The 18,654-nt window shown below is 28.8% G+C and overlaps 1 protein-coding gene and 1 long non-coding RNA gene across 17 annotated transcripts in view; one reads left to right on the top strand and one right to left on the bottom strand.

The window, feature by feature from the left end:
• The window catches only part of LOC123903830 (esterase OVCA2-like), a 53,192-nt gene that overhangs the window by 15,330 nt on the left and 19,208 nt on the right, over positions 1-18,654 (top strand). The window lies entirely within an intron of this gene.
• On the bottom strand, positions 11,884-18,633 carry LOC123903834. Of its 15 annotated transcripts, XR_006808201.1 has the most exons (16): positions 18,268-18,633; positions 18,145-18,189; positions 17,985-18,032; positions 17,755-17,805; positions 17,395-17,436; positions 17,248-17,297; positions 17,098-17,150; positions 15,399-15,511; positions 15,233-15,283; positions 14,482-14,558; positions 14,318-14,369; positions 13,405-13,454; positions 13,122-13,202; positions 12,791-12,861; positions 12,286-12,406; positions 11,962-12,179 (listed from the first exon to the last, which is right to left on the bottom strand). It is a non-coding gene; the product is annotated as an uncharacterized LOC123903834 (long non-coding RNA). The 15 variants fall into 15 exon arrangements; XR_006808188.1 differs by lacking the exon at positions 15,233-15,283 and having other exon boundaries at positions 16,926-17,150; positions 18,268-18,622; XR_006808192.1 differs by lacking the exon at positions 15,233-15,283 and having other exon boundaries at positions 17,098-17,125; positions 18,268-18,610.

The following is an 18,654-nucleotide window of genomic DNA, read 5'->3' as shown; positions in this document are numbered from 1 at the left end:
TATGGGAGACATATACTTATTCTATGATATTCATAATATGAAAATGTATGGTGTTCAAAAGTATTGTGAAATTTCCGTAAACAATATGCTCAGTGTTATAACCTACAAATACTCATAAAACACTCCAATTAAGTATTTTCTAAGCATGGTGATATAATCTAAAGAGTTATACATTTAATTCAGCAGCCATTATGCTTAAATAATGACATAAGTTTTTTAAATATAACAATTAGACAAATGTTATAAAAAAATTATATTATTACCAAGATATTTCTCCCATTTTACATGACCATCAGTGATGTGTATTTCCAAAAACCTTTCGGTCTAAACATCTTCTTCAAGAATAAAATTCATCCGGTACAAAATATGGGATAAATATACCGATTATATGATAGAATATTGGGTGTCAAGCTACAATGTTATAGTATATTGATGTTTATAGTACTTGATGTTAAGCTACATTATTTTTGGGTGTTTAGTCATCGAATAACTGAAGTACTGAAAACACGGTTATGGTAAGCTCCCGCGTTTTTGGGAGACGGATTGAGAAATTATCCTAAACATATTGTGCAAAACAAAATAAATTTGTAGAGTAATGTAGAAAGTACAATGAACCTATTAACAAAAAGGTAAAGTAGAAAAAAAAAACACCAGATAAAAAAAACCCAAAATAAGATTCAAAAGTCAAAATCGTACAGCCTCTCGTGTGTGTATAATAAATGTTACATAAAATCGTATAGCCCTGTCGAGCCCCCCGCGTGTTTTTTAGAGATATAAAATTTGGAATTTATTGATGCTAAAACTTAAATTATATTACTCTGTTGTATTATGAAGTTAGAATTTCTAAGTGAACATTAATGTAATTAGATGAGATATCACCTGGAGTTAGAAAAAAAAAACACCTGATAAAAAAAAACCCCAAAATAAGATTCAAAAGTCAAAATCGTACAACCTCTCATGTGTATAATAAAAGCTACATAAAATCGCATAGCCCTGCCGAGCCCCCCGCATGTTTTTAGAGATATAAAATTTGGAATTTATTGATCTAAAACTTAAATTATATTACTCTATTGTATTATGAAGTTAGAATTTCTAAGTGAAAATTAATGTAATTAGATGAGATATCACCTGGAGTTTGAAAATAAAAAACCACCTAATAATAAAAACCCCAAAATAAGATTCAAAAGTCAAAATCGTACAGCCTCTCGTGTGTATAATGAAAGCTACATAAAATCGTATAGCCCTGCCGAGCCCCCCGCGTGTTTTTTAGAGATATAAAATTTGGAATTTATTGATGCTAAAACTTAAATTTTATTACTCTGTTGTATTATGAAGTTAAAATTTTTAAGTGAAAATTAATGTAATTAGATGAGATATCACCTGGAGTAAGATAATAAAAAATCACCTGATAAAAAAAACCCCAAAATAAGATTCAAAAATCAAAATCGTACAACATCTCGTGTGTATAATAAAAGCTACATAAAATCGTATAGCCCTATCGAGCCCCCCGCATGTTTTTTAGAGATATAAAATTTGGAATTTATTGATGCTAAAACTTAAATTATATTACTCTGTTGAATTATGAAGTTAGAATTTCTAAGTGAAAAATTAATGTAATTAGATGAGATATCACCTGGAGTTAGAAAATAAAAAACCACCTGATAAAAAAAAAACTCAAAATAAGATTTAAAAGTCAAAATTATACAGCCTCTCGTGTGTATAAAAAAGCTACATAAAATCGTATAGCCCTGCCAAGCCCACTGCATGTTTTTTAGAGATATAAAATTTGGAATTTATCGATGCTAAAACTTAAATTATATTACTCCGTTGTATTATGAAGTTAGAATTTCTAAGTGAAAATTAATATAATTAGATGTGATATCGCATCGAGTTAGAAAATAAAAAACCACCTGATAAAAAAAAACCCAAAATAAGATTTAAAAGTCAAAATTATACAGCCTCTCGTGTGTATAAAAAAAGCTACTTAAAATCGTATAGCCCTGCCAAGCCCACTGCATGTTTTTTTGGAGATATAAAATTTGGAATTTATTGATGCTAAAACTTAAATTATATTACTCCGTTGTATTATGAAGTTAGAATTTCTAAGTGAAAATTAATATAATTAGATGAGATATCGCATCGAGTTAGAAAATAAAAAACCACCTAATAAAAAAAACTCCAAAATAAGATTCAAAAGTCAAAATCGTATAACCTCTCATGTGTCTAATAAAGTCTACATAAAATCGCATAGCCCTGCCGAGCCCCCCGCATGTTTTTAGAGATATAAAATTTGGAATTTATTGATCTAAAACTTAAATTATATTACTCTATTGTATTATGAAGTTAGAATTTCTAAGTGAAAATTAATGTAATTAGATGAGATATCACCTGGAGTTAGAAAATAAAAAACCACCTAATAATAAAAACCCCAAAATAAGATTCAAAAGTCAAAATCGTATAACCTCTCATGTGTCTAATAAAGTCTACATAAAATCGCATAGCCCTGCCGAGCCCCCCGCATGTTTTTAGAGATATAAAATTTGGAATTTATTGATCTAAAACTTAAATTATATTACTCTATTGTATTATGAAGTTAGAATTTCTAAGTGAAAATTAATGTAATTAGATGAGATATCACCTGGAGTAAGATAATAAAAAATCACCTGATAAAAAAAACCCCAAAATAAGATTCAAAAGTCAAAATCGTACAACATCTCGTGTGTATAATAAAAGCTACATAAAATCGTATAGCCCTGTCGAGCCCCCCGCGTGTTTTTTAGAGATATAAAATTTGGAATTTATTGATGCTAAAACTTAAATTATATTACTCTGTTGTATTATGAAGTTAGAATTTCTAAGTGAACATTAATGTAATTAGATGAGATATCACCTGGAGTTAGAAAAAAAAAAACACCTGATAAAAAAAAACCCCAAAATAAGATTCAAAAGTCAAAATCGTACAACCTCTCATGTGTATAATAAAAGCTACATAAAATCGCATAGCCCTGCCGAGCCCCCCGCATGTTTTTAGAGATATAAAATTTGGAATTTATTGATCTAAAACTTAAATTATATTACTCTATTGTATTATGAAGTTAGAATTTCTAAGTGAAAATTAATGTAATTAGATGAGATATCACCTGGAGTTTGAAAATAAAAAACCACCTAATAATAAAAACCCCAAAATAAGATTCAAAAGTCAAAATCGTACAGCCTCTCGTGTGTATAATGAAAGCTACATAAAATCGTATAGCCCTGCCGAGCCCCCCGCGTGTTTTTTAGAGATATAAAATTTGGAATTTATTGATGCTAAAACTTAAATTTTATTACTCTGTTGTATTATGAAGTTAAAATTTTTAAGTGAAAATTAATGTAATTAGATGAGATATCACCTCGAGTAAGATAATAAAAAATCACCTGATAAGAAAAACCCCAAAATAAGATTCAAAAATCAAAATCGTACAACATCTCGTGTGTATAATAAAAGCTACATAAAATCGTATAGCCCTATCGAGCCCCCCGCATGTTTTTTAGAGATATAAAATTTGGAATTTATTGATGCTAAAACTTAAATTATATTACTCTGTTGAATTATGAAGTTAGAATTTCTAAGTGAAAAATTAATGTAATTAGATGAGATATCACCTGGAGTTAGAAAATAAAAAACCACCTGATAAAAAAAAAAACTCAAAATAAGATTTAAAAGTCAAAATTATACAGCCTCTCGTGTGTATAAAAAAGCTACATAAAATCGTATAGCCCTGCCAAGCCCACTGCATGTTTTTTAGAGATATAAAATTTGGAATTTATCGATGCTAAAACTTAAATTATATTACTCCGTTGTATTATGAAGTTAGAATTTCTAAGTGAAAATTAATATAATTAGATGTGATATCGCATCGAGTTAGAAAATAAAAAACCACCTGATAAAAAAAAACCCAAAATAAGATTTAAAAGTCAAAATTATACAGCCTCTCGTGTGTATAAAAAAAGCTACATAAAATCGTATAGCCCTGCCAAGCCCACTGCATGTTTTTTTAGAGATATAAAATTTGGAATTTATTGATGCTAAAACTTAAATTATATTACTCCGTTGTATTATGAAGTTAGAATTTCTAAGTGAAAATTAATATAATTAGATGAGATATCGCATCGAGTTAGAAAATAAAAAACCACCTAATAAAAAAAACTCCAAAATAAGATTGAAAAGTCAAAATCGTAAAGTCTACATAAAATCGCATAGCCCTGCCGAGCCCCCCGCATGTTTTTAGAGATATAAAATTTGGAATTTATTGATCTAAAACTTAAATTATATTACTCTATTGTATTATGAAGTTAGAATTTCTAAGTGAAAATTAATGTAATTAGATGAGATATCACCTGGAGTTAGAAAATAAAAAACCACCTAATAATAAAAACCCCAAAATAAGATTCAAAAGTCAAAATCGTATAACCTCTCATGTGTCTAATAAAGTCTACATAAAATCGCATAGCCCTGCCGAGCCCCCCGCATGTTTTTAGAGATATAAAATTTGGAATTTATTGATCTAAAACTTAAATTATATTACTCTATTGTATTATGAAGTTAGAATTTCTAAGTGAAAATTAATGTAATTAGATGAGATATCACCTGGAGTAAGATAATAAAAAATCACCTGATAAAAAAAACCCCAAAATAAGATTCAAAAGTCAAAATCGTACAACATCTCGTGTGTATAATAAAAGCTACATAAAATCGTATAGCCCTGTCGAGCCCCCCGCATGTTTTTTAGAGATATAAAATTTGGAATTTATTGATGCTAAAACTTAAATTATATTACTCTGTTGTATTATGAAGTTAGAATTTCTAAGTGAAAAATTAATGTAATTAGATGAGATATCACCCTGGAGTTAGAAAATAAAAAACCACCTGATAAAAAAAAAAACTCAAAATAAGATTTAAAAGTCAAAATTATACAGCCTCTCGTGTGTATAAAAAAGCTACATAAAATCGTATAGCCCTGCCAAGCCCACTGCATGTTTTTTAGAGATATAAAATTTGGAATTTATCGATGCTAAAACTTAAATTATATTACTCCGTTGTATTATGATGTTAGAATTTCTAAGTGAAAATTAATATAATTAGATGTGATATCGCATCGAGTTAGAAAATAAAAAACCACCTGATAAAAAAAAAGCCAAAATAAGATTTAAAAGTCAAAATTATACAGCCTCTCGTGTGTATAAAAAAAGCTACATAAAATCGTATAGCCCTGCCAAGCCCACTGCATGTTTTTTGGAGATATAAAATTTGGAATTTATCGATGCTAAAACTTAAATTATATTACTCCGTTGTATTATGAAGTTAGAATTTCTAAGTGAAAATTAATATAATTAGATGTGATATCGCATCGAGTTAGAAAATAAAAAACCACCTGATAAAAAAAAACCCAAAATAAGATTTAAAAGTCAAAATTATACAGCCTCTCGTGTGTATAAAAAAAGCTACATAAAATCGTATAGCCCTGCCAAGCCCACTGCATGTTTTTTTGGAGATATAAAATTTGGAATTTATCGATGCTAAAACTTAAATTATATTACTCCGTTGTATTATGAAGTTAGAATTTCTAAGTGAAAATTAATATAATTAGATGAGATATCGCATCGAGTTAGAAAATAAAAAACCACCTAATAAAAAAAACTCCAAAATAAGATTCAAAAGTCAAAATCGTATAACCTCTCATGTGTCTAATAAAGTCTACATAAAATCGCATAGCCCTGCCGAGCCCCCCGCATGTTTTTAGAGATATAAAATTTGGAATTTATTGATCTAAAACTTAAATTATATTACTCTATTGTATTATGAAGTTAGAATTTCTAAGTGAAAATTAATGTAATTAGATGAGATATCACCTGGAGTTAGAAAATAAAAAACCACCTAATAATAAAAACCCCAAAATAAGATTCAAAAGTCAAAATCGTATAACCTCTCATGTGTCTAATAAAGTCTACATAAAATCGCATAGCCCTGCCGAGCCCCCCGCATGTTTTTAGAGATATAAAATTTGGAATTTATTGATCTAAAACTTAAATTATATTACTCTATTGTATTATGAAGTTAGAATTTCTAAGTGAAAATTAATGTAATTAGATGAGATATCACCTGGAGTAAGATAATAAAAAATCACCTGATAAAAAAAACCCCAAAATAAGATTCAAAAGTCAAAATCGTACAACATCTCGTGTGTATAATAAAAGCTACATAAAATCGTATAGCCCTGTCGAGCCCCCCGCATGTTTTTTAGAGATATAAAATTTGGAATTTATTGATGCTAAAACTTAAATTATATTACTCTGTTGTATTATGAAGTTAGAATTTCTAAGTGAAAAATTAATGTAATTAGATCAGATATCACCCTGGAGTTAGAAAATAAAAAACCACCTGATAAAAAAAAAACTCAAAATAAGATTTAAAAGTCAAAATTATACAGCCTCTCGTGTGTATAAAAAAGCTACATAAAATCGTATAGCCCTGCCAAGCCCACTGCATGTTTTTTAGAGATATAAAATTTGGAATTTATCGATGCTAAAACTTAAATTATATTACTCCGTTGTATTATGATGTTAGAATTTCTAAGTGAAAATTATTATAATTAGATGTGATATCGCATTGAGTTAGAAAATAAAAAACCACCTGATAAAAAAAAACCCAAAATAAGATTTAAAAATCAAAATTATACAGCCTCTCGTGTGTATAAAAAAAGCTACATAAAATCGTATAGCCCTGCCAAGCCCACTGCATGTTTTTTGGAGATATAAAATTTGGAATTTATCGATGCTAAAACTTAAATTATATTACTCCGTTGTATTATGAAGTTAGAATTTCTAAGTGAAAATTAATATAATTAGATGTGATATCACATCGAGTTAGAAAATAAAAAACCACCTGATAAAAAAAAACCCAAAATAAGATTTAAAAGTCAAAATTATACAGCCTCTCGTGTGTATAAAAAAAGCTACATAAAATCGTATAGCCCTGCCAAGCCCACTGCATGTTTTTTTGGAGATATAAAATTTGGAATTTATCGATGCTAAAACTTAAATTATATTACTCCGTTGTATTATGAAGTTAGAATTTCTAAGTGAAAATTAATATAATTAGATGAGATATCGCATCGAGTTAGAAAATAAAAAACCACCTAATAAAAAAAACTCCAAAATAAGATTCAAAAGTCAAAATCGTATAACCTCTCATGTGTCTAATAAAGTCTACATAAAATCGCGTAGCCCTGCCGAGCCCCCCGCATGTTTTTAGAGATATAAAATTTGGAATTTATTGATCTAAAACTTAAATTATATTACTCTATTGTATTATGAAGTTAGAATTTCTAAGTGAAAATTAATGTAATTAGATGAGATATCACCTGGAGTTAGAAAATAAAAAACCACCTAATAATAAAAACCCCAAAATAAGATTCAAAAGTCAAAATCGTATAACCTCTCATGTGTCTAATAAAGTCTACATAAAATCGCATAGCCCTGCCGAGCCCCCCGCATGTTTTTAGAGATATAAAATTTGGAATTTATTGATCTAAAACTTAAATTATATTACTCTATTGTATTATGAAGTTAGAATTTCTAAGTGAAAATTAATGTAATTAGATGAGATATCACCTGGAGTAAGATAATAAAAAATCACCTGATAAAAAAAACCCCAAAATAAGATTCAAAAGTCAAAATCGTACAACATCTCGTGTGTATAATAAAAGCTACATAAAATCGTATAGCCCTGTCGAGCCCCCCGCATGTTTTTTAGAGATATAAAATTTGGAATTTATTGATGCTAAAACTTAAATTATATTACTCTGTTGTATTATGAAGTTAGAATTTCTAAGTGAAAAATTAATGTAATTAGATGAGATATCACCCTGGAGTTAGAAAATAAAAAACCACCTGATAAAAAAAAAAACTCAAAATAAGATTTAAAAGTCAAAATTATACAGCCTCTCGTGTGTACAAAAAAGCTACATAAAATCGTATAGCCCTGCCAAGCCCACTGCATGTTTTTTAGAGATATAAAATTTGGAATTTATCGATGCTAAAACTTAAATTATATTACTCCGTTGTATTATGATGTTAGAATTTCTAAGTGAAAATTAATATAATTAGATGTGATATCGCATCGAGTTAGAAAATAAAAAACCACCTGATAAAAAAAAACCCAAAATAAGATTTAAAAGTCAAAATTATACAGCCTCTCGTGTGTATAAAAAAAACTACATAAAATCGTATAGCCCTGCCAAGCCCACTGCATGTTTTTTGGAGATATAAAATTTGGAATTTATCGATGCTAAAACTTAAATTATATTACTCCGTTGTATTATGAAGTTAGAATTTCTAAGTGAAAATTAATATAATTAGATGAGATATCGCATCGAGTTAGAAAATAAAAAACCACCTAATAAAAAAAACTCCAAAATAAGATTCAAAAGTCAAAATCGTATAACCTCTCATGTGTCTAATAAAGTCTACATAAAATCGCATAGCCCTGCCGAGCCCCCCGCATGTTTTTAGAGATATAAAATTTGGAATTTATTGATCTAAAACTTAAATTATATTACTCTATTGTAATATGAAGTTATAATTTCTAAGTGAAAATTAATGTAATTAGATGAGATATCACCTGGAGTTAGAAAATAAAAAACCACCTAATAATAAAAACCCCAAAATAAGATTCAAAAGTCAAAATCGTATAACCTCTCATGTGTCTAATAAAGTCTACATAAAATCGCATAGCCCTGCCGAGCCCCCCGCATGTTTTTAGAGATATAAAATTTGGAATTTATTGATCTAAAACTTAAATTATATTACTCTATTGTATTATGAAGTTAGAATTTCTAAGTGAAAATTAATGTAATTAGATGAGATATCACCTGGAGTAAGATAATAAAAAATCACCTGATAAAAAAAACCCCAAAATAAGATTCAAAAGTCAAAATCGTACAACATCTCGTGTGTATAATAAAAGCTACATAAAATCGTATAGCCCTGTCGAGCCCCCCGCATGTTTTTTAGAGATATAAAATTTGGAATTTATTGATGCTAAAACTTAAATTATATTACTCTGTTGTATTATGAAGTTAGAATTTCTAAGTGAAAAATTAATGTAATTAGATGAGATATCACCCTGGAGTTAGAAAATAAAAAACCACCTGATAAAAAAAAAACTCAAAATAAGATTTAAAAGTCAAAATTATACAGCCTCTCGTGTGTATAAAAAAGCTACATAAAATCGTATAGCCCTGCCAAGCCCACTGCATGTTTTTTAGAGATATAAAATTTGGAATTTATCGATGCTAAAACTTAAATTATATTACTCCGTTGTATTATGATGTTAGAATTTCTAAGTGAAAATTAATATAATTAGATGTGATATCGCATCGAGTTAGAAAATAAAAAACCACCTGATAAAAAAAAACCCAAAATAAGATTTAAAAGTCAAAATTATACAGCCTCTCGTGTGTATAAAAAAAGCTACATAAAATCGTATAGCCCTGCCAAGCCCACTGCATGTTTTTTGGAGATATAAAATTTGGAATTTATCGATGCTAAAACTTAAATTATATTACTCCGTTGTATTATGAAGTTAGAATTTCTAAGTGAAAATTAATATAATTAGATGAGATATCGCATCGAGTTAGAAAATAAAAAACCACCTAATAAAAAAAACTCCAAAATAAGATTCAAAAGTCAAAATCGTATAACCTCTCATGTGTCTAATAAAGTCTACATAAAATCGCATAGCCCTGCCGAGCCCCCCGCATGTTTTTAGAGATATAAAATTTGGAATTTATTGATCTAAAACTTAAATTATATTACTCTATTGTAATATGAAGTTAGAATTTCTAAGTGAAAATTAATGTAATTAGATGAGATATCACCTGGAGTTAGAAAATAAAAAACCACCTAATAATAAAAACCCCAAAATAAGATTCAAAAGTCAAAATCGTACAGCCTCTCGTGTGTATAATGAAAGCTACATAAAATCGTATAGCCCTGCCGAGCCCCCCGCGTGTTTTTTAGAGATATAAAATTTGGAATTTATTGATGCTAAAACTTAAATTATATTACTCTGTTGTATTATGAAGTTAAAATTTCTAAGTGAAAATTAATGTAATTAGATGAGATATCACCTGGAGTAAGATAATAAAAAATCACCTGATAAAAAAAACCCCAAAATAAGATTCAAAAGTCAAAATCGTACAACATCTCGTGTGTATAATAAAAGCTACATAAAATCGTATAGCCCTGTCGAGCCCCCCGCATGTTTTTTAGGGATATAAAATTTGGAAATTATTGATGCTAAAACTTAATTATATTACTCTGTTGTATTATGAAGTTAGAATTTCTAAGTGTAAATTAATGTAATTAGATGAGATATCACCTGGAGTTAGAAAATAAAAAACCACCTGATAAAAAAAAACCCAAAATAAGATTTAAAAGTCAAAATTATACAGTCTCTCGTGTGTATAAAAAAAGCTACATAAAATCGTATAGCCCTGCCAAGCCCACTGCATGTTTTTTGGAGATATAAAATTTGTAATTTATCGATGCTAAAACTTAAATTATATTACTCCGTTGTATTATGAAGTTAGAATTTCTAAGTGAAAATTAATATAATTAGATGAGATATCGCATCGAGTTAGAAAATAAAAAACCACCTAATAAAAAAACTCCAAAATAAGATTCAAAAGTCAAAATCGTATAACCTCTCATGTGTCTAATAAAGTCTACATAAAATCGTATAGCCCTGCCGAGCCTACCACGCGTTTTTTAGAGATATAAAATTTTGAATTTATTGATGCTAAAACTAAAATTATATTACTCTGTTGTATTATGAAGTTTGAATTTCTAAGTGAAAATTAATGTAATTAGATGATATTGAATCATTTTATCATTAAAATTAGAATTCTTAAGTCGCAATTAATCTAATTGGATAAGAATGAATCGATAATACATAGAAGTTAGAATTACTAAATAGTAGTTAGTCTAATTAAGTGAGAAATATTACTCCATTTACATGTAACATGGAATTCATGCTCTAATATTCTTGGAAAATATAAAACTAAAATAAATTTCATTAAAGACTAATTTATCAAAACAATACATTAGATAAAAACTTAAAATAAATTTCATTGAAGACCAATTCATCAAATTAATGTATTAGTAAAAAATAAAACTATGCGTAAATATTTCAAGCCTATTGAATACGCATAATTATAAAAAAAGGAAATTTCATTAACCTCCTTGAGTTAGGTTAAAATGTCACTCACCCCCTCAATTTTTTAACATTACTTTCACATTACCCTATTTAATATTTCACTTACTCTTGAATATCTAATTGTTCCAAAACTTCATATGTAGTTGCTCTTAAGATTTAAAAGAAGTATGTAGTACAAATAACTATATTCAATCGTAGATATTCTTGTGTGGTCATGAGACCAAAAAATTCTATTTGGTCACACACAAGAAAAAGTGAATGTAAAAAAAATTATATTATATGTTGTATTTTGTGTGTGCGACCAAATGAAATTTTTTCGTGCCATGACCACCCAAGAATATCTCATTCAATCAAATGATAAAAAATATTTCTTAAAAATATTTCTTAGTTAAAAATTACTTTAGAGGCATATTTCTAATGACAAAATAATATTTTTTTACTTTCTTCTCCTCAATTAAGATGACATATTTCTTAGTGTAATTTACATACCTATTTCAATGTGCAAGTACTTTGTTTTAAAGAAAACTTTTATATCATTGAAACATGTTTAGATTTACATAATCATAACTACTTTAGTTATGCTACAAAACATATATAAAAAAAATTAGAAGTAGATCACATGCTTAAAAAAGTTTCAAGGCCTGATTCCCATATACTCTATATCATTACAGTCGGAGTAATAATAACTAATAAGCTAGTGGTACGCTGTTAATTGCATATAATTATAATTCTTGCAAGTAGTAGTTTGGAAACGAATCAAAATAATAATATGTATCCATAAAATCTTGAGGTTCTTATTTTTAACCTCTTCTTCCAAATTTAAATAGTGATCCCCAATGACAAAATATAAAAGATGCATACAAAAAAAAATTGTTTGCTCATGCTCCTCCTAGTTTCCATTATAGTAAATATTTTGAAGCTGCAACCACAATCATGTTTGAAGAAACATGTTAATTCAAAATTTGAAGAACAATAAAATATCATTGGTAATGTAAAGTAAATATTCAATGATATCATATTAATACCTTAAGATTACTCAAATCTTTAAATTTACTGCAAGGGGTCAAAATCTTTGGATTCCCTTCACACAATTTAACTTGAATCTTGAACCACCGTTTTGCGATTTCATTTGGAATTGATAGAGTTCTACAAATTTTAAAAATATTCATCATTAGTTATTAATCAAATGGAAATAGAAAAGAACATATTCAATCAAACGACAGAAAGCAAGTAAATAAAAAGACATCTCAATATAAACGAACTCAAACTGCCTTTCAAGTTAAAGACCACAAAATATAATCCAACACATAATAAAACAAACTCAAATTCTATTTTCTAAAATTTTGAATCAGAGAAAAAGAAGTCCAACACATCAACTTGATTTGTTATATTTGAAACTATTAGGTTGAAGACATAAAGTAAATAGCTTGAAGAGACACATGAGACATACCTTAAATAATATGTAAAAAAGAAAATGTGAAAGCCCATACACAGAAAATACATGAGAGCAAGGAAAAATAAGTTACTTACCATTCAAACAAACTTGTTCTCTTTTCTCCTTTAAGCAAATGAGCACTCCAATAATGTGACTTTACAAACATCTTGTTTGCATAAGCAAAAGCAACACCACCGAATTAGAAAACAGATATAAATTACCTTAATCATATTGTTGAATCAAAATATAACCAAGAATAAAGAAGTAGTAGTCAGGTAAAGTTTTCAATTCAATTATCCAAGTTCAAAGTCAAATCATACACATAAGACATGTAATGGTGAGGAGGAGAAGGAAAGAACTACTAAATGTAGTGTGCTTCATAACATCAGAATCAAACAACAACATAATCCAAAGGCCATGACATACCATGACACTATTTTGTTATTGCATTCCTGACAGGAGCAGGGCTCTATGCAGTAAACACCGGCAGAAAAACACTCACAATAACTGGAAAAAAAATAATAATATAGTTAAGGTGCTTGGCAAAAGTCATTTAAACATAGATAAAGCATAGCTTATTTGGTTTTCAAGGTTTTGATCCAAGAGAGAAAATGAATAAATAGAAGATAAAAAGCAGGAAACAAATAGAGTCTTTGAAATGTGATCGAAGAAAATTAGGGATTTGGAAAAGGAACGAAACTGAAATTACCTGCGGGATGGATCTTGAAACAGGTCGGAGGATTCGATTGAGAAGACAACCTACTTTGCAAACATAGACAGAAAATTAAACATTTCACATAAATTAGATGATGAAATTAAATCATGAAATAACAGATGAAGAAGCAATTTGAAACATTTGGAGATTTTAGCTTGTGCCATCCAAGATGGTTGATTCCTGGAGAGACGTTCGAAGGAATAAAGAAAAAATGGAGTGAGATGAGTAAGAAAGTGAGGAGAAGGAAAGAACTACTAAATGTAGTGTGCTTCATAACACCAGAATCAAACAAATCAAACATATTGTAGTTGAGAAAACCATCTAAATCTCACTAACAACTCCTAAAAGGTAGGGATTATTAACTAAAAGATAGAAACAAATAGATTGAGTCAAGACTTAAACCATTAGCTTTAAGAGGCTTTGAATATGTTATATACTTAGAAAAACCTTTTTTTAATATACTTAAATGTCCTTTTTTATCATGACAGTTAGAGCAATAATAAGCTAGTGGTATGCTCTTAATGTCATATAATTATAATTCGTGCAAGTAGTAGTAATAATAAAATGAAATTAAGTAATGGAAACGGAAATTAAAATATTAATATGTAGTTTAAACTAAAGATAGGTACCAAACCATGTAGTTTAAACATTTATTCTAATTAGATTCGGATTCTTCTGCTCCTACTTGAATAAAATGTTTTAAAAATTAGAAATTGGTTATCACATATCACTAAATGAAACATAAAACGAAACCTAGAGGAGAAAGAAAACGAAAGAGTGAGAGAAAGTATCATCAAATTCTAGACAACAACTCGAGCTTAAATATATCACCAGCAAACAGCCCAAGAATCATTTAAATACAAAAAGAAATCGAAAGAAAAGAGATCTAGAAAATCAAGAGTGATACCTACACTTTTGGGAGAACACGATTCGGATTTCAGGAATGAAAATTTTACCTCCTAATAAAAGAATGTGAAAACCAAAATAAAAAGAAGGATTACAAAATCCAGGATTATAAATTAGATTGATGAAAAATAGGGATTTCAAAAACGAAGAAATAAATGAACATACCTTGAGGGAGGGAGGAGCTCAGTTTTCAATATCCATGGGTTTCTTCTTTGGAAGGAAAATGGAGCTCATGATGCTTCCTGAAATTTTTAAACTAAGTTAATTGAGAATGAAGAGCTGCATTGAATTTATAGTTTCTACAACCAACAACATTAAAAATGGTAATTGCAAAGTATAGTTATCTGCAAAACACAAGTAGGTTATCAAAAGAGGTAAATCTAAGAAAATAGAACAAAATTCCCACAAACCCCAAAATCTATCTGCAAAACACAATTCATATCATGATGAGTTATTAAAAGGGTTATAGAATTTGCATACACCAAAATTTTATTGGCAGATCTGTACATGGTACACCCATCACATATAAACTAATGGAACTCTAATCCAACTTCAACAAATATTATAGAATTTGGAAGAATTTTATATCAACAAAAGATGTGTTATCAAAAGGAGTTACCAACCAAAAGAAGAATAAATTTGATAACATGTTTAAAAGAAAGTGTTGCATGTATTTAGTAGCACAAAGTATTATTTCAGACTATATATACCAAAACAAACAAACAAAAAGAAGAGAAAAATCACCAACACATTCAGGTTAGCCTTCATAATTCATAATTCTATCAACAACATCCATGGCTTCATCTTTTTTGTAAAAATCACCTACACATTCTGGTTCAAGCCTTCATAATTGGTTTTAAAGTTTTTCGAGCTTTTGCCAGAATACAAATGTTGTACAAAAGGGTTTTTGGTTAACCTTTATGTTAGCCTTCATGTTACTTACTCGATGCTAGCGATCATTCGTACACTTCAAACTCAGTAGATCGGAAAATAAAAACAAATACATTTATAGGATAATGAACAAATATAAAAGATATATAGCAATAATAAAATAATTTATGGAAGATAGCTTAATGTACTACCTCGTTCTTCATCAATGAAAAGGAAGTAAGAAACTTAATGTAAATATCATCTTCTGGCACTACTCCTTTCCTTTTTACAGCAGCCACACATTTCATTGAGTCCAAGGCATGAACTGGGATTCCAAATTGGTAATGTAAATGATTAGACAAATTTCTTAACCATCTGTTACAAATGAAATTGAAAGTGAACATAAGGCTATAGAATATTGGTAAAAAGCTAGCAACCCATTGCACTATCCAATGTGCTCTAACCACAAAAAAGATTAATAATGAAAAGTTAACTGCTGAATTGAAAATCCAAAAAAGAAATAGATCAGATATTTGCATTATTTAAAAACAAAAATGAAAAGCATTCAAAGAGACTGGTTCTAAAACCTTCAACAATGTTGATATAGAAAAAGGTTAATAATTCCTTTTCTCCATGAAGTGCACAATAAGTAATATGCCAAAGTTTAACAAAGCTAAAAGAAATAAGTATGTTCATAAAACTTACTCATAGTCAAAACAAACTCATGAAAATTATCCTAATTAAAAATGAAAATGGGCTTCATATTAGTAGCAACAGTTACTAATTTGAATAGACAAACTCATGCAAATTAGTAGCTGCATATTGTTTAGATTCTTTCAATAGACAAACTCATAGTCACCCACATTGGCTAGAGTAAATAATTTCTGATTTCAAAGAAAAAATAGACAAAACAATTACAAACTTAAAGCCAATTCAAGAATTGAAATCTTAAAGCCAATCTTTTTGAATTCATGCCTCTTAAAGCCAATCTTATTGAATTGAAACCTATGTGTTCTTTAATTTGTGAAAACATTTTCGAAGCTAATTCAAGAATATTACTTTCATCAAAGAGAATGCAATAATGGTAACAATCTTTGTCATATCCCTGTCATCAACAATCTTTTCAAAAACCTCTTTTCCAAAATCGATATAAAAAGAATAAATACAAAAAATAGTAACTAAAAAGAGGTAAACACCAATTGATAGGATATTTTATATTAGTTAATAACTTGAAATCAAACTAAAAAGAGGTTGCTATCAACATGGGTAACTTGAGGAAAAATAGCAACTGGTTTCTCCAATAATCCAAACTAATTTACCAAAACAAAAAAAAAAAAGTCGTCTTTGATCCCAAACTATTCAAATTAGCATCTCACAATTAAATAATAGTGTGCTCAATACATATAAACTGATCAAAAAGATAAACAAATAAACATTAGATCTACTAATTTGTAATCAATAAAATATCAAAACCTATTTTTTTTTGGAGGATGCAACCAATCCTCTTCACTATTTCATGTATAACAATAGTTATTGGTGTAGCAAAACCAATTGATAAACTCTACCAATTGATAAACTACAAAGCAACATATCAGTTACAATCAAAATTAAAATAATAAATATAGACTGTAAAAGTTCAATTAGTATATCACCAAAAAAAAAAAAAAGTTCAATTAGTATATTCAGAACCAGAGCTAAAAGTGGAGACCAAACATATATTCACCAAAAAACATGTTTACCTTAAGTATATGTAGTCAAGAATTTTTCACCTCTCATACCAACTTTCTACCATTATTTCTTGTTGTGAAAGATAAAAACAGAGAGAAAGAGAACAATAAATGAGGCGAGAAAAAACCAGAAAGCATGAGAAGATAAAAGCAAGAAAGCGAAAATATATTGGATCTCTCTCACCTGATTGTGTCATGCGAGAGCGTGATTCCTTCAATTAGGTATGAAAATTTTACCTCCAATGAGAGAATGAAAAGAAAAAACGAAACAGAAAAAGATTAGAAATGCAACTGAAGAAAATTAGGGATTTGGAAAAGAACAAACTGAAATTACCTGCGGGATGGATCTTGAAACAGGTTGGAGGATTCGATTGAGAAGAAAACCTAATTTGCAAACATTGACAAAAAATTAAACATGTCACATAAAAATCAGATGATGAAATTAAATCATAAAATAATAGATGGAGAAGCAATTTGAAACCTTTTGGAGATTGTGGCTTGTGCCATCCAAGATGGTTGATTCCTTGAGAGAGAGAAGTTCGAAGGAATCAAGAGAAAATGAAGAGAGATAAGTAAGAAAATGAGTTTACATATATTGAAGTGATAACTAAGCAATGTTGTGACATTCATGTAGTTCCTTATATTTCACCATCTAAATCCCACTAACAATTACTAAAAAGTAGGGATTATTAACTAAAAGATAGAAACAAATCCTAATAAATATGACAACTGGGCAACAATATTTTCAAACAAAGAAAGAAAAAAAAAAGTAAGAGGATTATAAAATCAGATATAATAAACACTATTGAAGAATTAGGGATTTCAAAGAAGAAAGACATACCTTTTTCCTCAAATTCTGATAATTGAATTCTGAAACACTTTAGTTCATTTTCTGATAATCAAAACAAACCCTAATTTAAAAAATTGAATTCTGAAACAAAAATACATAACTACTCAAATCTCAAACATCAACTGAATACTACTCAAATACAATCAATTAAAGTTCATGAATCGTTTAAATACAAACAGAAAACAAAGAAATAGATCCAGAAAATAAAAAATGATACCTACACTTATGGGAGAACATGATTCAGGTTTCAGGAATGAAAAGTTTACCTCCTGATAAAAGAATGAGAGAAACAAAATAAAAAGAGGGATTAGAAAAGTATGGATTATAAATTAGATATAAGAAAATTAGGGATTTCAAAAACGCAGAAATAAATGAACATACCTTGAGGGAGGGAGGAGCTCAGTTTTCAATATCCATGTGAAGAACCTAAGCAGCAAAAACGAATCAAACACGATCGATAACAGTAATAACAGAATGATAATCGAAAAATGGAAGACAACTTACTTTGAGGCCATCGACGGAGAGAAGACCACTGAGAATGCATTCCTTAAGACCAGTACCTAAAACGATGACATCATACTCTTCATCCATCGTGTTCGATCTCCGATCAGAGTCTCAAAAGCTTTGGGGTTTAGAGAGAGAGGAGGAAGAGAGTTTGAAATTTGAATTTGAAAGTGGTAGAGCTTTGACTGCTTTTTCTCTAGGCTGGTACCTAAAACGATAACAATCAGATTTTTTTGTTGGTGATGAAAGTGACGTTACACTGTTCTTCTGCCAGCAATTTTGTTTTTTCTTCTGCTTGGGCTTCTTGGTACCAAACAATGATGAAGATGAAGTTTCATGAATCAGTAATTGTGTTATTTGTTTATAAATTTGAAGAAAATTGAACAG

Source organism: Trifolium pratense, linkage group LG2 (genome assembly GCF_020283565.1).
Source record: "Trifolium pratense cultivar HEN17-A07 linkage group LG2, ARS_RC_1.1, whole genome shotgun sequence".
In the NCBI taxonomy this organism is placed as follows: domain Eukaryota; kingdom Viridiplantae; phylum Streptophyta; class Magnoliopsida; order Fabales; family Fabaceae; genus Trifolium; species Trifolium pratense.
Note: the sequence above shows the minus strand (reverse complement) of the source record. Positions and strands in the feature narration are given on the sequence as shown.